At 40.0% G+C, this 14,865-nt stretch overlaps 1 long non-coding RNA gene across 1 annotated transcript; it reads left to right on the top strand.

Moving 5' to 3' along the window:
- The first annotated feature begins 201 nt into the window (after positions 1-201).
- LOC136838315 (uncharacterized) lies at positions 202-1,965 on the top strand. The gene is made up of 2 exons (XR_010852935.1): positions 202-945; positions 978-1,965. It is a non-coding gene; the product is annotated as an uncharacterized lncRNA (long non-coding RNA).
- Positions 1,966-14,865: the final 12,900 nt, after the last annotated feature.

Below are 14,865 nucleotides of genomic sequence, written 5' to 3'. Positions count from 1 at the left end.
TAACCAATTTCTGTCGCTGGGTTTTTTTGTAAAGAGAGAGAGAGAGGGAGAGACCAGCTCTCTCTTTTAACCTCTCTCGATCCCTGCTTATGCCATGTCCTTATCATGTCTCTGTTTGTATATATATAGAAATGACCAACAGCTGTCAGGCAGATTATTGTACTGCTATGAGAGAGAGAGAGAGAGAGAGAGTGACGCTTTGCGACTTTAGTCGTGGAAAAGGAACGATTAGATTTTCCTCTGAATGTTTAACGCTGCTGTTTCCATGTTTTGAAATGGAGGATGTTATATTATAATCATTGTACGACTGATTGGTGGAAAGTGAGATTCTGGGTGCTCCTTTTATGCTACGTTGGGCCGCGATCCTTTGCTGATGCCCTTGGCGGCTCGCGACCTTCTTGGGCGACCTTACGAATGGATAAAGTTGATGTTCATTTATATCTCTCTTTGACATTTCCGTCTTGCCCAAAATGACATAAAAGGAGACGTTTTTATCTAAGTCACAGTTCAGAAATTATTGTAAATTAATTTTCACAATTTTGCATTCGAGATGTTTTCCAATAAAGTCCAAAAATCGTTCAGTCATTCAAGCTTTCCAAGAATTCCGACAATTTCCATCAATCACTCGATTTCTGCCGAACCTTCGGCAGCAGCCACCTTTGTAGTAGTATACGGCCCTGTCTTGATTTTCGCGGCCGAGACAGAGTCAGTCTCGCGCCGTGGAAAGAGTTTTTATTATTATTTTTGTGTCCACATTTTTCCTGTGACTGTTTAAATGTTAACTTCCTCATTTGCAAATGACTTTTTATTCCTGTAAAATGTTTTTCAGCAGCAAATCAATTTTATGTCTTTCCGATGAATCTTTTGATCAGTAGGTTGTTTGGAGTGACGGGAATTGCCAAAGTAGGGTTTTCGAGGTTTTTGCCAACTATTTCAGGCTTTGGGGTCTAATTTTGCCAACTATTTCAGGCTTTGAGGTCAAATTTTGCCAACTATTTCAAACTTGGGGTCTAATTTTGCCAACTGTTTCAGGCTTGGGGTCAAATTTTGCCCACTGTTTCGGGCTTGGGGGTCTAATTTTGCCAACTATTTCAGGCTTGGGGTTAAATTTTGCCAACTATTTCAGGCTTGGGGTCTAATTTTGCCAACTATTTCAGGCTTGGGGTTAAATTTTGCCAACTATTTCAGGCTTGGGGTCAAATTTTGCCAACTATTTCAGGCTTGGGGTCAAATTTTGCCAACTCTTTCAGGCTTGGGGTTAAATTTTGCCAACTATTTCAGGCTTGGGGTTAAATTATGCCAACTATTTCAGGCTTGGGGTCAAATTTTGCCAACTCTTTCAGGCTTGGGGTTAAATTTTGCCAACTCTTTCAGGCGTGGGGTTAAATTTTGCCAACTATTTCAGGCTTGGGGTTAAATTATGCCAACTATTTCAGGCTTGGGGTTAAATTTTGCCAACTATTTCAGGCTTGGGGTCAAATTTTGCCAACTATTTCAGGCTTGGGGCATAATTCAAAGCAGCTTTTAAATACCCCTGATTGTTCCTGGGTAAAGTTTTAGCTCTACCAATCACTTTGGGTTAGTTTCTTATCCATAACTCTCTCTCTTTATTGACACAATCTCTCTCAGTTTATAGTATCTTAAAACTTAATTCCTTCAATTATTTGGCAATTCCCGTCACTTTCCCACCCCAGAGGGGCCTCTCCTCTCTCTCAAGTGCTGACAGCTTTTGCCCACAGGGATTTATAGAAGGGATTGATAGGGATTTTCATCCCGTACGGTAGTAAGTACTTTAGGGGATTGTCCCTTTTACTTAGAATTACATTGTATTGAGGACTTTTGTCACCTTATACTTTCAAATTGGAAGACCCAGTTGCTTGTGTGTGTCCAATTTTCTTATTATTATCATTATTATTATTATTATTATCATCATTATTATTATTATTATACGTCTATGTGAACGAAGGTGTCTTTTTATTCCCCTCCCAATTTTTTTTGAAGTCTGGCGGAGACGCCAGGAGACGTTTAAACTCTCTTATTTGACTCCGATCTCTACTTCATGCCGTCTGTCGTGTGCGTCTTGGCCTCAAAGAGACGTCTGTTTATTGTCTCTCAGATAAACGACCTTAAAATACGGCGCTGGAACTTTCTAGCAAATTATATGGCATTCGCACTTTTTAACTTTATTTTCGGAGACTTGACGAAAGATTTATCGAGCTTTGAACTTTTCGTGTTGAGCCGCTTGGCCCTGAGAAAGCTTCTTTTTTTTTTGTCAGGCCTCTCATGTACTCTCCCGAGAGAGAGAGAGAGAGAGAGTTTATGCCTTTGTCAGCAAGAAATTCATAGTAGCCTCTCATAATACCCAATGAGGAACCATTGGTACCTTAAAGCCAAGCCACTATGATGATCCTACATGAGTATAAGCCTTTAGTTTACAAGCTTTCCAGTCCTATGATCCGTTTCCTTCGAGTTGAAGGCATACGTCGGCATTTGATGTCCTTCCGTCCTTAAATGCTTTTCGTTTTTGAGAGTACAGTGGACCCCCGCCTTTTCGCGTTTCCGATTTGTGGGTTTTTCTGTGGAAATGTTCACTAATTACTGTATTTTCTTATAATTTTTTGTGACTAAATGCATTTTTTTTGTGATAAAGTAATAAAATATTCAGGTATAAGTGTTTTTAGAGGGTTTTTTGGTGTCTGAACTATCAAACTCGACAGTTACGAGGCATGTTCAATAAGTAATGAGAAAATGTCAGGAGAGATACTATTTATACTCATAAGCCTACACAACTTTGGTAGCTACACACTTCTGCATTGTCTCTCCCAATCCTGGAAGACCTCCTCAAAGTCCTTTTTCAGTAGTCCCTTCAGGTAACTTTCCAGTGCCTCTTTCAGCTCCTCTGTTGACTGGAATCTGGTTCCCCTGAGGCTGTCTTTCATGCGTGGGAACGGGAAGAAGTCGCGAGGGGCTAGGTCAGGGCTGTAGGGTGGGTGCTGTACCACTTTCATTCCCGTCGGCCATCCAGCTGGTTACCAGCGTTGACTTGAGGCATGGGGCATTGTCCTGGTGGAACCACCACTGACCACTCCTCCACTCCTCTTCGGTCAGAACTGTCTCTACTGTGCCAACAGCTTCAGATAGCATCCTCACAGATATTCGACGGTCTTGCATCACTAACCTTTGCACTTCCTCAATGTTTCCCCCTTGCGCTCACTTTTGGCGCTCCAGATCTGGGTTGTCCTCAACCTGTCCATTTCCGTCAGAAAGTCTGTTAAACCGCCGACAGAAACTTGCTTGGCTCATCTGTTCATCCCCATAGGCCTCCTTTAACGTTCCGTAAGCTGCTTCTTTGGTTTTCTCAAGTTTAACACAAAATTTGATGGTAACGTTTCACGTTTTCCTGCATTTTGACAAGCGTTCACAGATCGGCAAACCGGATCAGATTGGTTCCACCACGTTCACCGCTGCACTCAGACCTACAAATATAGAAAGTTGTCAGTTTGTCATTTTATAGAAGATATGTATGTGTACTTCACCATGAAGGAGTATTTTGATCAAATCACATTTAGTGTCTTGCCTGACATTTTCTCTTTACTTATTGAACATGCCTCGTATAAGGGTTTTTAGAGGGTATCAAGTATTTGCGGAGTTTAGCTGTTCGGGGGGGGGGGGGTTGCTGTACGAATCCCCCGCAAATACTGGGGGTCAGGTGGGATCTGGACTGAGGTGAGGTATTGTAACATTCTTACGCAGAGCGGAATGCCCGTGTTGCTTGCCCGTATTTGGAGCAGGGCAAATCTTACGAATGAATACGGCATTCGAAGACGGCAATTGTCCACCAAAGTTGGCAATCCACGTTCCTATATGTCCCGTGTACCATAAAGTTATGTTTGCGCCTCCGACGGAATTTGATCTTACGTTGAGGGATGTGAGGCCCATTGATTTTCAGGTTTCAGTCAAAATCCGTGCATAACTTTTTTGCAAATGGAATAAACTGTATCAGTAATCATTGCTAATATCAACACGGCCATTTTGTGTCATGAATAGGTCCAAGATGATTGTAAACATTAATTAGAAGCTGTTTAAATGACTTTTTCCATTTCAGGATTCCTAATATACAGGCTGTACTTACTTTCAGGATGTCAAATATGTATTTGGGTCACAATCCTCTTAATCACATTCTCAATTTATTACAAATTTCTCTTGATTCAAGAGTCAAACACTTCATCCAGATTTATACCTTTTGAAGAAATTGAAATATTTTCTCTTTAATTGTCAAGAGGATTTTTCCACAAACATTTTCGTGAGATATTTCCTCTCGATGTTACGAGAGATAAAGAAACGTCGACCTTTTTTTATGATCTCTGATCCTAAAAGGTCAAGTCCCAGGCTGACCTCGCGTTAAACATTCCTGCTGTTCCTCGTTGAGGAGATAGGAATGGAAAACTGTCGACAATTGGTCTTTTATTTGCTCGTTTTTATATAAACCCTTTGTGAATTGCTTGCCTAGGGTACATTCAGTCTTTGACGCTTGAAGACATTGCATACCACTTAAGACTGTGTCAGACAGGCAGGGTCTTCTTAATCAGTCTGTCATCAATTTTCAATCTGAATATTTCTCTGTCGCGTATTTCAAAAGAGACGTTTCTCAGAATCTTCCTGAGAATTTGGAAGCTCGGATCTTTCGTAGATAGTGACCCCCAAGGAAGGGTTTTCGGGGGCCGATATCTACGACCAATATTTCTTTTGGGGGTCAATATCTTTGACGATATCTACAGTCTTTTGTTTCATAAGGGAAAAGCCACGATAATGTGTACGAGTGATTGTATTTTCATTTTTCCAAAATACAAAAGAATGGGAGTTATCGACCGTTTGCCGTTGTGCAAACAGTCGAAAGCTTCGTTGTTTAACTGTTTTTTTTGGATTGTAGTAAAATACAATTGCTCGTATACATTATTGCAGCTTTTTGCTCATTATTTCTGGTCATATTTTATTGACACACCTTAGATAGTCCCAATTGTACTAAACACTGCAAAGGTGGATACGTATCGGGTTCAAATCCTTTAGGGGGTGTCACTATCTAGGAAAGATCCTGAAATCAATTATATTATTATATATTTTTGCTTTTTTTAATGAAGTTTTCAGCATTCTAACAATCCATGAAATTTATTTCATTGTTTCTGCAATTTTTCGTGAGTGATGTGAGTTTCATTCGGCAGATTTTAGCTGATAAATTTCAGCGATTTTTGCAGACGCTGATCGCGAATTCTCTGATTAAGCTTTCGTGTATTTTAACCTAAGCTTTTTTGCTATGTACAGTTTAATAGACAGGTTTGTGAAAGGGTGTTCTTGTCTAAGAATTGAATAGACCATTTTTTAAATTTATGTTCTGTCTAGGAATTGAATAGACAGGTTTGTGAAAGGGTATTCTTTTCTAAGAATTGAGTAGACCATTTTTTAAAGTTTATATTCTTGTTTAAGAATTGAATAGGCCATTTTTTAAATTTATATTCTTGTCTAAGAATTGAATAGACCATTTTTTAAATTTATATTCTTGTCTAAGAATTGAATAAACCATTTTTTAAAATTTAGATTCTTGTCTAAGACTTCAATAGGCAGCTTTCTGAAATGGTATTCTTGCTTGAGAATTTAATATACCATTTTTTCATTTATATTCTTGTCTCAGAATTGAATAGACAGCTATCTGAAAGTGTATTCTTGCCTGAGAATTTAGTAGACCATTTTTTAAAATGTAAATTCTTGTCTAAGACTTTAATAGACAACTTTGAGAGAGTGTATTCTTGCCTGAGAATTTAATAGACCATTTTTTTTAACTTATATTCTTGTCTGAGACGAGCAGACAGCACTTTGAATGTTCAATTCTCGTCTGAAGAATTTTTGACCCGTCACTCAGCTCTCTCTTGGCAAGCACCTGCGTTCATTTCCACGTCTTAAACCTGTTTTGCTTTCAGCTCGCAGATGTCTGCTTGCTTGCAGAGAAGCTGAGAGATTTGAACGCTTTGGGGTTTTGACCTCGTCTTTTCATTTTGTGTAAACTCTTGTATATAATTTTAACTTGATTTTAAACCGTGTCGAGAGTCATTTTTAGTCCCCAAGATGATGCTAGACCAGTTCTATTAATTCTAACCCTCCTCGTCTCTCTCTCTCTCTCTCTCTCTCTCTCTCTCTCTCTCTCTCTCTCTCTCTCTCTCTCCACCGTCTCCTGCAGGCGTGAAGATGGCCAGGGAACTCAGGAACATCAAGGGGGAGGTGGACGTCAAGGAAATCATGCAGGGGCGAGAGTTCCAGGAACGAGTGGCCGCTCTGAAGGCGAAGGCGAACGCCGTCAAGCAGACGATGATGGGCAGCGGAGGAGGAGGAGGCGGAGGCGGAGGCCCTAGAACAGGCTTCTTCTAAACTTATGTTCGTCCCTCCGAAGAAGTCTCCTTTCATATGCGGGTGGGGAGGGCTGGTGGCGGCGGCTGCGGCGTTGTGGGCGTTAGGAATGTTTCTGACTTCTTCCTCTTCAGGGGGACATAACTGGAGGTCTAGGAGAAGAAGCCTTTTATAGGGGCTTCTCCTTCTAGACCTGTTCGTCCCCCTGAAGTCTCCTTTTGCTAGGAGAAGCCCTTTTTGTAGGGGCTTCTCCTAGACCTTTGGTTTTGTCCCTCTGAAGAAGCCACATTCATTCTTATGCCCACAATGCCCAAGCCTCCCTCCCCACCCACACTTATTTGTGTGGGGGGGTTCAGAGACAGAGAGCCGCACTTCATTACGCTTTGCGCTTTTCCCCCGGGAGATGGGGACTGTGGCGGCTCTCTTCAATTTCCTCCTGCGCCCCAAAGGGGGCGTTATCGCTTACCCAGGTCGCCTGCAAGGAGGCCCTTCCAACCTCCCGACTGAGAAAGTGCCGTCAGGGGACTTACGAAAACCTCGAACCTCTTTTCAGTGTTCACTTTCGTGCTTCACTTGTGGACTGGAAACATTATCATTACTATAATTTACATCTCTTGCAGTGCGAGTGTCAGTGTACGAAGGGTATTAATGTGGAGGGTTTGACAATTACTGTTACTTTTCTCTGTGCAGGAACCTTTTTTTTTGTTTTGCTATTGATAGCACTAACTTTACCTTTTGTCAGATTTGGCATAAACAGTCTGTGTAACTTTCATTTCATTGGTATATTTGTCAATGTAAGTCATTATCATTTCCAGCCAGAGTTTGAGCGGCTAAGTGCAAATAAGTCTTGCGTAGTTAAATGACCTCTTGCTTCTGCCCCGATGCCAAATTGTGCCGCTGAGGATGACAATTTAGCTTTATATCATTTCGGGAGGCCTTTTCGAAGTACAGATTTTAGCCAGGTGGAATGAAGGCTTAGAAAAGGTTAGATTTTAAAACTCTAAATATTTATAAGTCACGAGAGGGCCGGTAGTTATTGCTAAAGAGACCCGACACTCGGGACGAGAATTGACTTCAATGATTTTAGTTCGTGACGTAACCCGGAACATTTTCTGCCTTCGTGAATTGTTGATTAATATTTTTATGTCATTAATTACTTTATATAATTACTGGTCACATAAGTCATGTTGATTCAATTTGCCATCCAGTTTATCTTGTTATACATTCAGAAACAGAGATTACCAAACAATGCCTTCTTCTGAATAGATCAGGAACCTTGAATTCCTTTTTTGCTTTCTCAGCGGACAATTCAGGCCCGAGCCCTAAGCCTTTATGTGACGGGGAATGTCATGCAATGACCCCAGAGATATTCTTATTTGCATTTAGTCGGCCATGTTGGACTTTTCTGTGTTAGTCACAGTTTATGAGAATTACGATTTTGTTGGCCCGATTCAACCCTTGTCCGAATGCTGGCGTGTTTAGGGGACTTGACGACAAAGTTCTTAGTACTGCTGTAATTAACTTTTATGTTAAATCTTACAGACATATCGCAGAATTTCTGTAATAAAAGAAACCTTTAGGTTTTTGTCTCCTGATCTAAAACCTCTTTGTGGATTTGTTCAAAATTGTCATTGTAGTTTTATTTCAAGTTTTTTTTTATTATTTCTTTGCGAGCAATTTCTTTATAGACTCTTCTCTTATTTATTGACAGTAGAAGCATAAATAGCATTCATATATAGATCAAGCTTCATGTAAACTGCAAAAATCAGTCATTTACTGAATGGACATGCTAATTTTTAACCTTGGGTACAACGATACTCGATATTTCACAAACATTCAGAGCAGAGGTCAGCTCACGTCTCGACCAGGTAGTTTTGCAAAGCTAAACGGTGCCGATTCTAATCAATCACACACCAGGACCCTAAACATGCCAGTCAGCCGAGGCGAGAGGTTCGAATCGGGTCACTTGTTCTCGAGCCGAGGCTAACCTCGACCCGAGGTCGACTCAGATCACCCCTTTTTCTCGATGTTTTGTCAAGTGTGAAGAGATTAGGGCTCAATGATTCACCCACTTCAGATACTTGAAATCTGTATTTTATAAGTGTGTGTGTTTTTGAAACCTTGTTTGAGGCAGGAGGTCAATTATGGGGTTTTTTCTTCAGACTTATTTTAAAATTTTGTAACCAATTTCTGTCGCTGGGTTTTTTTGTAAAGAGAGAGAGAGAGGGAGAGACCAACTCTCTCTTTAAACCTCTCTCGATCCCTGTTTATACCATGTCTTTGTCATCTCTCTCTTTGTATATATATAGAAATGACCAACAGCTGTCAGGGAGATTATTGTACTGCTATGGAGAGAGAGAGAGAGAGAGAGAGAGAGCGTACGCTTTGCGACTTTAGTCGTGGAAAAAGGAACGATTAGATTTTTCTCTGAGTGTTTAACGCTGCTGTTTCCATGTTTTGAAATGGAGGATGTTATATTATAATTACTGTACGACTGATTGGTGGAAAGTGAGAGTCTGGGCGCTCCTTTTATGCCACGTTGGGCCGCGATCCTTTGCTGATGCCCTTGGCGGCTCGCGGCCTTCTTGGGCGACCTTACGAATGGATAAAGTTGATGTTCATTTATATCTCTCTTTGACATTTTCGTCTTGCCCAAAGTGACATAAAAGGAGACGTTTTTATCAAAGCTACAGTTCCGAAATTATTGTAAATTAATTTTCACAGTTTTGCATTCGAGATGTTTTCCAATAAAGTCCAAAAATCGTTCAGTCATTCAAGCTTTCCAAGAATTCCGACAATTTCCATCAATCACTCGATTTCTGCCGAACCTTCGGCAGCCGCCATCTTTGTAGTAGTATACGGCCCTGTCTTGATTTTCGCGGCCGAGACAGAGTCAGTCTCGCGCCGCGGAGAGAGTTTTTTTTATTGTTATTTTTGTGTCCACATTTTTCTTGTGACTGTTTAAATGTTAACTTCCTCATTTGCAAATGACTTTTTATTCCTGTAAAATGTTTTTCAGCAGCAAATCATTTTTATGTCTTTCCGATGAATCTTTTGATCAGTAGGTTGTTTGAAGTGACGGGAATTGTCAAACGTAGGGTTTTCGAGGTTTTTGCCAACTATTTCAGGCTTGCGGTCTAATTTTGCCAACTATTTCAGGCTTGGGGTTAAATTTTGCCAACTATTTCAAACTTGGGGTCTAATTTTGCCAACTGTTCGAGGCTTGGGGTCAAATTTTGCCAACTATTTCAGGCTTGGGGTCAAATTTTGCCAACTATTTCAGGCTTTGAGGTCAAATTTTGCCAACTATTTCAAACTTGGGGTCTAATTTTGCCAACTGTTTCAGGCTTGGGGTCAAATTTTGCCAACTATTTCAGGCTTGGGGTCAAATTTTGCCCACTCTTTCAGGCTTGGGGTTAAATTTTGCCAACTATTTCAGGCTTGGGGTCAAATTTTCCAACTGTTTCAGGCTTGGGGTTAAATTTTGCCAACTATATCAGGCTTGGGGCATAATTCAAAGCAGTTTTTAAATACCCCTGATTGTTCCTGGGTATAATTTTAGCTCTTCCAATTGCTTTAGGATAGTTTCTTATCCACAACTCTCTCTCTTTATTTATTGACACACTCTCTCTCAGTTTATAGTATCTTAAAACTTCATTCCTTCAATTATTTGGCAATTCCCGTCACTCTCTCGCCCCAGAGGGGCCTCTCCTCTCTCTCAAGTGCCGACAGCTTTTGCCCACAGGGATTTATAGAAGGGATTGATAGGGATTTTCATCCCGTACGGTAGTAAGTACTTTAGGGGATTGTCCCTTTTACTTAGAATTACATTGTATTGAGGACTTTTGTCTCTTTATATTTTCAAATTGGAAGACCCAGTTACTTGTGTGTGTCCAATTTTCATATTATTATCATTATTATTATTATTATCATTATTATTATTATTATTATTATATGTCTATGTGAACAAAGGTGTCTTTTTATTCCCCTCCCAATTTTTTTTGAAGTCTGGCGGAGACTCCAGGAGACGTTTAAACTCTCTCATTTGACCTCAGATCTACCGTCTCTCCTTCATGCCGTCTGTTTTGTGCGTCTTGGCTTTAAGACGTCTGTTTTTTTTCTCTCAGATAAACGACTTTAAAATCTGGCGCTGGAACTTTCCAGTGTATTGTATCGCATTCATACTTTTTAATTTTATTTTCAAAGAGACTTCGGCAAAAGATTTATCGAGCTTTGAACTTTTCGTGTTGAGCTGATTGGCCCTGAGAAAGCTTCTTTTTTTTTGTCAGGCCTCTCTGCTGATGCTCTCATATACTCTCCCAATAGAGAGAGAGAGAGAGAGAGAGTTTATGCCTTTGTCAGCAAGAAATTCATAGTACCCTCTCATAATACCCAATGAGGAACCATTGGTACCTTAAAAGACAAGCCATTATGATGATCCTACCTGAGTATAACCCTTTAGTTTACAAGTTTTCCAGTCCTGTGGTCCGTTTTGTTCGAGTTGAAGGCATACGTTGGCATTTGATGTCCTTCCGTCCTTAAATGCTTTTCGTTTTTGAGAGTACAGTGGACCCCACGCACTTTTGCACTTCCTCAATGTTTTTTCCGATTTGTGGGTTTTCTGTGGAAATGTTCACTAATTACTGTATTTTTATATCATTTTGTGACTAAATGCACTTTTTGTGATAAAGTAATAAAATATTCAGGTATAAGTGTTTTTAGAGGGTTTTTTGGTGTTTGAATTATCAAAATAGGCAGTTATAAGGGTTTTAGAGGGTATCAAGTACTTAGCTGTTCGGAGTTTAGCTGTATGCATCCCCCGCAAGTACTGGGGTCAGTGGGATCTGGACTGAGGTGAGGTATTGTAACATCCTTATGCAGAACGGAATGCCCGTGTTGTTTGCCCGTATTTGAAGCAGGCAAATCTTACGAATGAATACGGCATTCAAGACGGCAATTGTCCACCAAGTTGGCAATCCACGTTCCTATACGTCCCGTGTACCCTAAAGTTATGTTTTGCGCCTCCGACGAATTTGATCTTACGTTGAGGATGTGACGCCCATTGATTTTCAGGTTTCAGTCAAAATCTGTGCATAACTTTTTGCAAATGGAATAAACTGTATCAGTAATCATTGCCTAATATCAACGGCCATTTTGTGTCATAGAATAGGTCCAAGATGATTGTAAACATTAATTAGAAGCTGTTTAAATGACTTTTTCCATTTCAGGAATCCTAATATACAAACTGTACTTACTTTCAGGATGTCAAATACTATATTTGGGTCATAATCCTATTAAACACATTCTCAATTTATTACAAATTTCTCTTGATTCAAGAGTCAAACGCTTCATCCAGATTTATACCTTTTGGAGAAATTTAAATATCTTCTCTAATTATGAAGAGGATTTTTCCACGAACATTTTCGTGAGATATTTCCTCTTGATGTTACCAGAGATAAAGAAACATCGACCTTTTTTTTTTACGATCTCTGATCCTAAAAGGTCATGTCCCAGACTGACCTCACGTTTAAACGTTCCTGCTGTTCCTTGTTGAGGAGATAGGAATGGAAAACTGTCGACAATTGGTCTTTTATTTGCTCGTTTTTATATAAACCCCTTTGTGAATTGCAGCTCTAGGGTACATTCAGTCTTCGGCTTGAAGACAATGCATACCACATAAGACTGTGTCAGACGGGCAGGGTCTTCTTAATCAGTCTGTCATCAATTTTCAATCTGAATATTTCTCTGTCGTGCATTTCAAAAGAGACGTTTCTCAGAATCTTCCTGAGAATTTGGAAGCTCGGATCTTTCGTAGATAGTGACCCCCAAGGAAGGGTTTTCGGGGCCGTTATCTACGACCAATATTTTTTGGGGTCAATATCTTTTACGATATCTACAGTCTTTTGTTTCATAAGGAAAAGCCACGATAATGTATATGAGTGATTGTATTTTCATTTTTCCAAAATACAAAAAGAATGGGAGTTAGCAACCATTTGCCGTTGTGCAAACAGTCTAAAAGCTTCAGTTGTTTAACTATTTTTTTGGATTGTAGTAAAATACAATTGCTCGTATATATTATTGTAGCTTTTGCTTATTATTTCTGGTCATATTTTATTGACACACCTTAGATAGTCCCAATTGTACTAAACACTGCAAAGGTGGATACGCATTACCAGTGTTCAGATCCTTTTAGGGGTGTCACTATCTAGAGAGATCCTGAAATCAATTATATTATTATATATTTTTGCTTTTAATGAAGTTTTGAACATTCTAACAATCCATGAAATTTATTTCATTGTTTCTGCAATTTTTCGTGAGTGATGTGACTTTCACTCGGCAGATTTTAGCTGATAAATTTCACCGATTTTTGCAGACGCTGATCATGAATTCTCTGATTAAGCTTTCGTGTATCTTAACCTAAGCTTTTTTGCTATGTACAGTTTAATAGACAGGTTTGTGAAAGGGTGTTCTTGTCTAAGAATTGAATAGACTATTTTTTAAATTTATATTCTGTCTAGGAGTTGAATTGACAGCTTTCTGAAAGTGTATACGTGTCTAAGAATTGAGTAGACCATTTTTTAAAATTTATATTCTTGTCTAAGAATTGAATAAACCATTTTTTAAAATTTATATTCTTGTCTAAGAATTGAGTAGGCAGCTTTCTGAAATGGTATTCTTGCTTGAGAATTTAATAGACCATTTTTTCATTTATATTCTTGTCTCAGAATTGAATAGACAGCTATCTGAAAGTGTATTCTTGCCTGAGAATTTAGTAGACCATTTTTTAAAATGTATATTCTTGTCTAAGACTTTAATAGACAACTTTGAGAGAGTGTATTCTTCCCTGAGAATTTAATAGACCATTTTTTTAACTTATATTCTTGTCTAAGACTTTAATAGACAACTTTGAGAGAGTGTATTCTTGCCTGAGAATTTAACAGACCATTTTTTTAACTTATATTCTTGTCTAAGACTTTAATAGACAACTTTGAGAGAGTGTATTCTTGCCTGAGAATTTAACAGACCATTTTTTAAACTTATATTCTTGTCTAAGACTTTAATAGACAACTTTGAGAGAGTGTATTCTTGCCTGAGAATTTAACAGACCATTTTTTTAACTTATATTCTTGTCTAAGACGAGCAGACAGCACTTTGAATGTTCAATTCTCGTCTTAAGAATTTTTGCTTTCAGCTCGCAGACGTCTGCTTGCTTGCAGAGAAGCTGAGAGATTTGAACGCTTTGGGGTTTTGACCTCGTCTTTTCATTTTGTGTAAACTCTTGTATATAATTTTAACTTGATTTTAAACCGTGTCAAGAGTCATTTTTAGTCCCCAAAATGATGCTAGACCAGTTCTATTAATTCTAACCCTCCTCGTCTCTCTCTCTCTCTCTCTCTCTCTCTCTCTCTCTCTCTCTCTCTCTCTCTCTCTCTCTCTCTCTCTCTCTCTCTCTCTCTCTCTCTCTCTCTCTCTCTCCACCGTCTCCTGCAGGCGTGAAGATGGCCAGGGAACTCAGGAACATCAAAGGGGAGGTGGACGTCAAGGAAATCATGCAGGGGCGAGAGTTCCAGGAACGCAGTGGCCGCTCTGAAGGCGAAGGCGAACGCCCAAGCAGACGATGATGGGCAGCGGAGGAGGAGGAGGTGAGAGGGAGGGAGGCGAGGCCCAGAACAGGCTTCTTTTAGACTTGTGTTCGTTCCTCCGAAGAAGTCTCCTTTCGTATGCGTGGGTGGGGAGGGCTGGTGGCGTGTGGCTGCGGGCGTTGTGGGCTTTAGGAATGTTTCTGACTTCTTCCTCTTCAGGGGACATAACTGGAGGTCTAGGAGAAGAAGCCTTTCAGGGGCTTCTCCTTCTAGACCTGTTCGTCCCCCTGAAGTCTTTACTAGGATAAGCCCTTTTGTAGGGGCTTCTCCTAGACATGTGGTTTTGTCCTTCGGAAGAAGCCACATTCATTCTTATACCCACAATACCCAAGCCTCCCTCCCCACCCACACTTATTTGTGTGGGGGGGTTCAGAGACAGAGAGCCGCACTTCATTATGCTTTGCGCTTTTCCCCCCGGGAGATGGGGACTGTGGCGGCTCTCTTCAATTTCTCCTGCGCCCCAAAGGGGCGTTATCGCTTACCCAGGTCGCCTGCAAAGAGGCCCTTCCAACCTCCCGACTGAGAAAGTGCCGCCTGAGGACTTACGAAACCTCGAACCTCTTTTCAGTGTTCACTTTCGCGGTACTTCACTTGTGGACTGGAAACTTTATCATCACTATAATTTACATCTCTTTGCAGTGCGAGTGTCAGTGTCTGAAGGGTATTAATGTGGAGGGTTTGACAATTACTGTTACTTTCTGTGCAGGAACCATTTTTTTTTGTTTGCTATTGATAGCACTAACTTTACCTTTTGTCAGATTTGGCATAAACAGTCTGTGTAACTTTCATTTCATTGGTATATTTGTCAATGTAAGTCATTATCATT

This window comes from Macrobrachium rosenbergii, unplaced genomic scaffold, assembly GCF_040412425.1.
Source record: "Macrobrachium rosenbergii isolate ZJJX-2024 unplaced genomic scaffold, ASM4041242v1 60, whole genome shotgun sequence".
Classification (NCBI taxonomy): domain Eukaryota; kingdom Metazoa; phylum Arthropoda; class Malacostraca; order Decapoda; family Palaemonidae; genus Macrobrachium; species Macrobrachium rosenbergii.
This window is presented reverse-complemented; position numbering and strand designations above follow the sequence as displayed.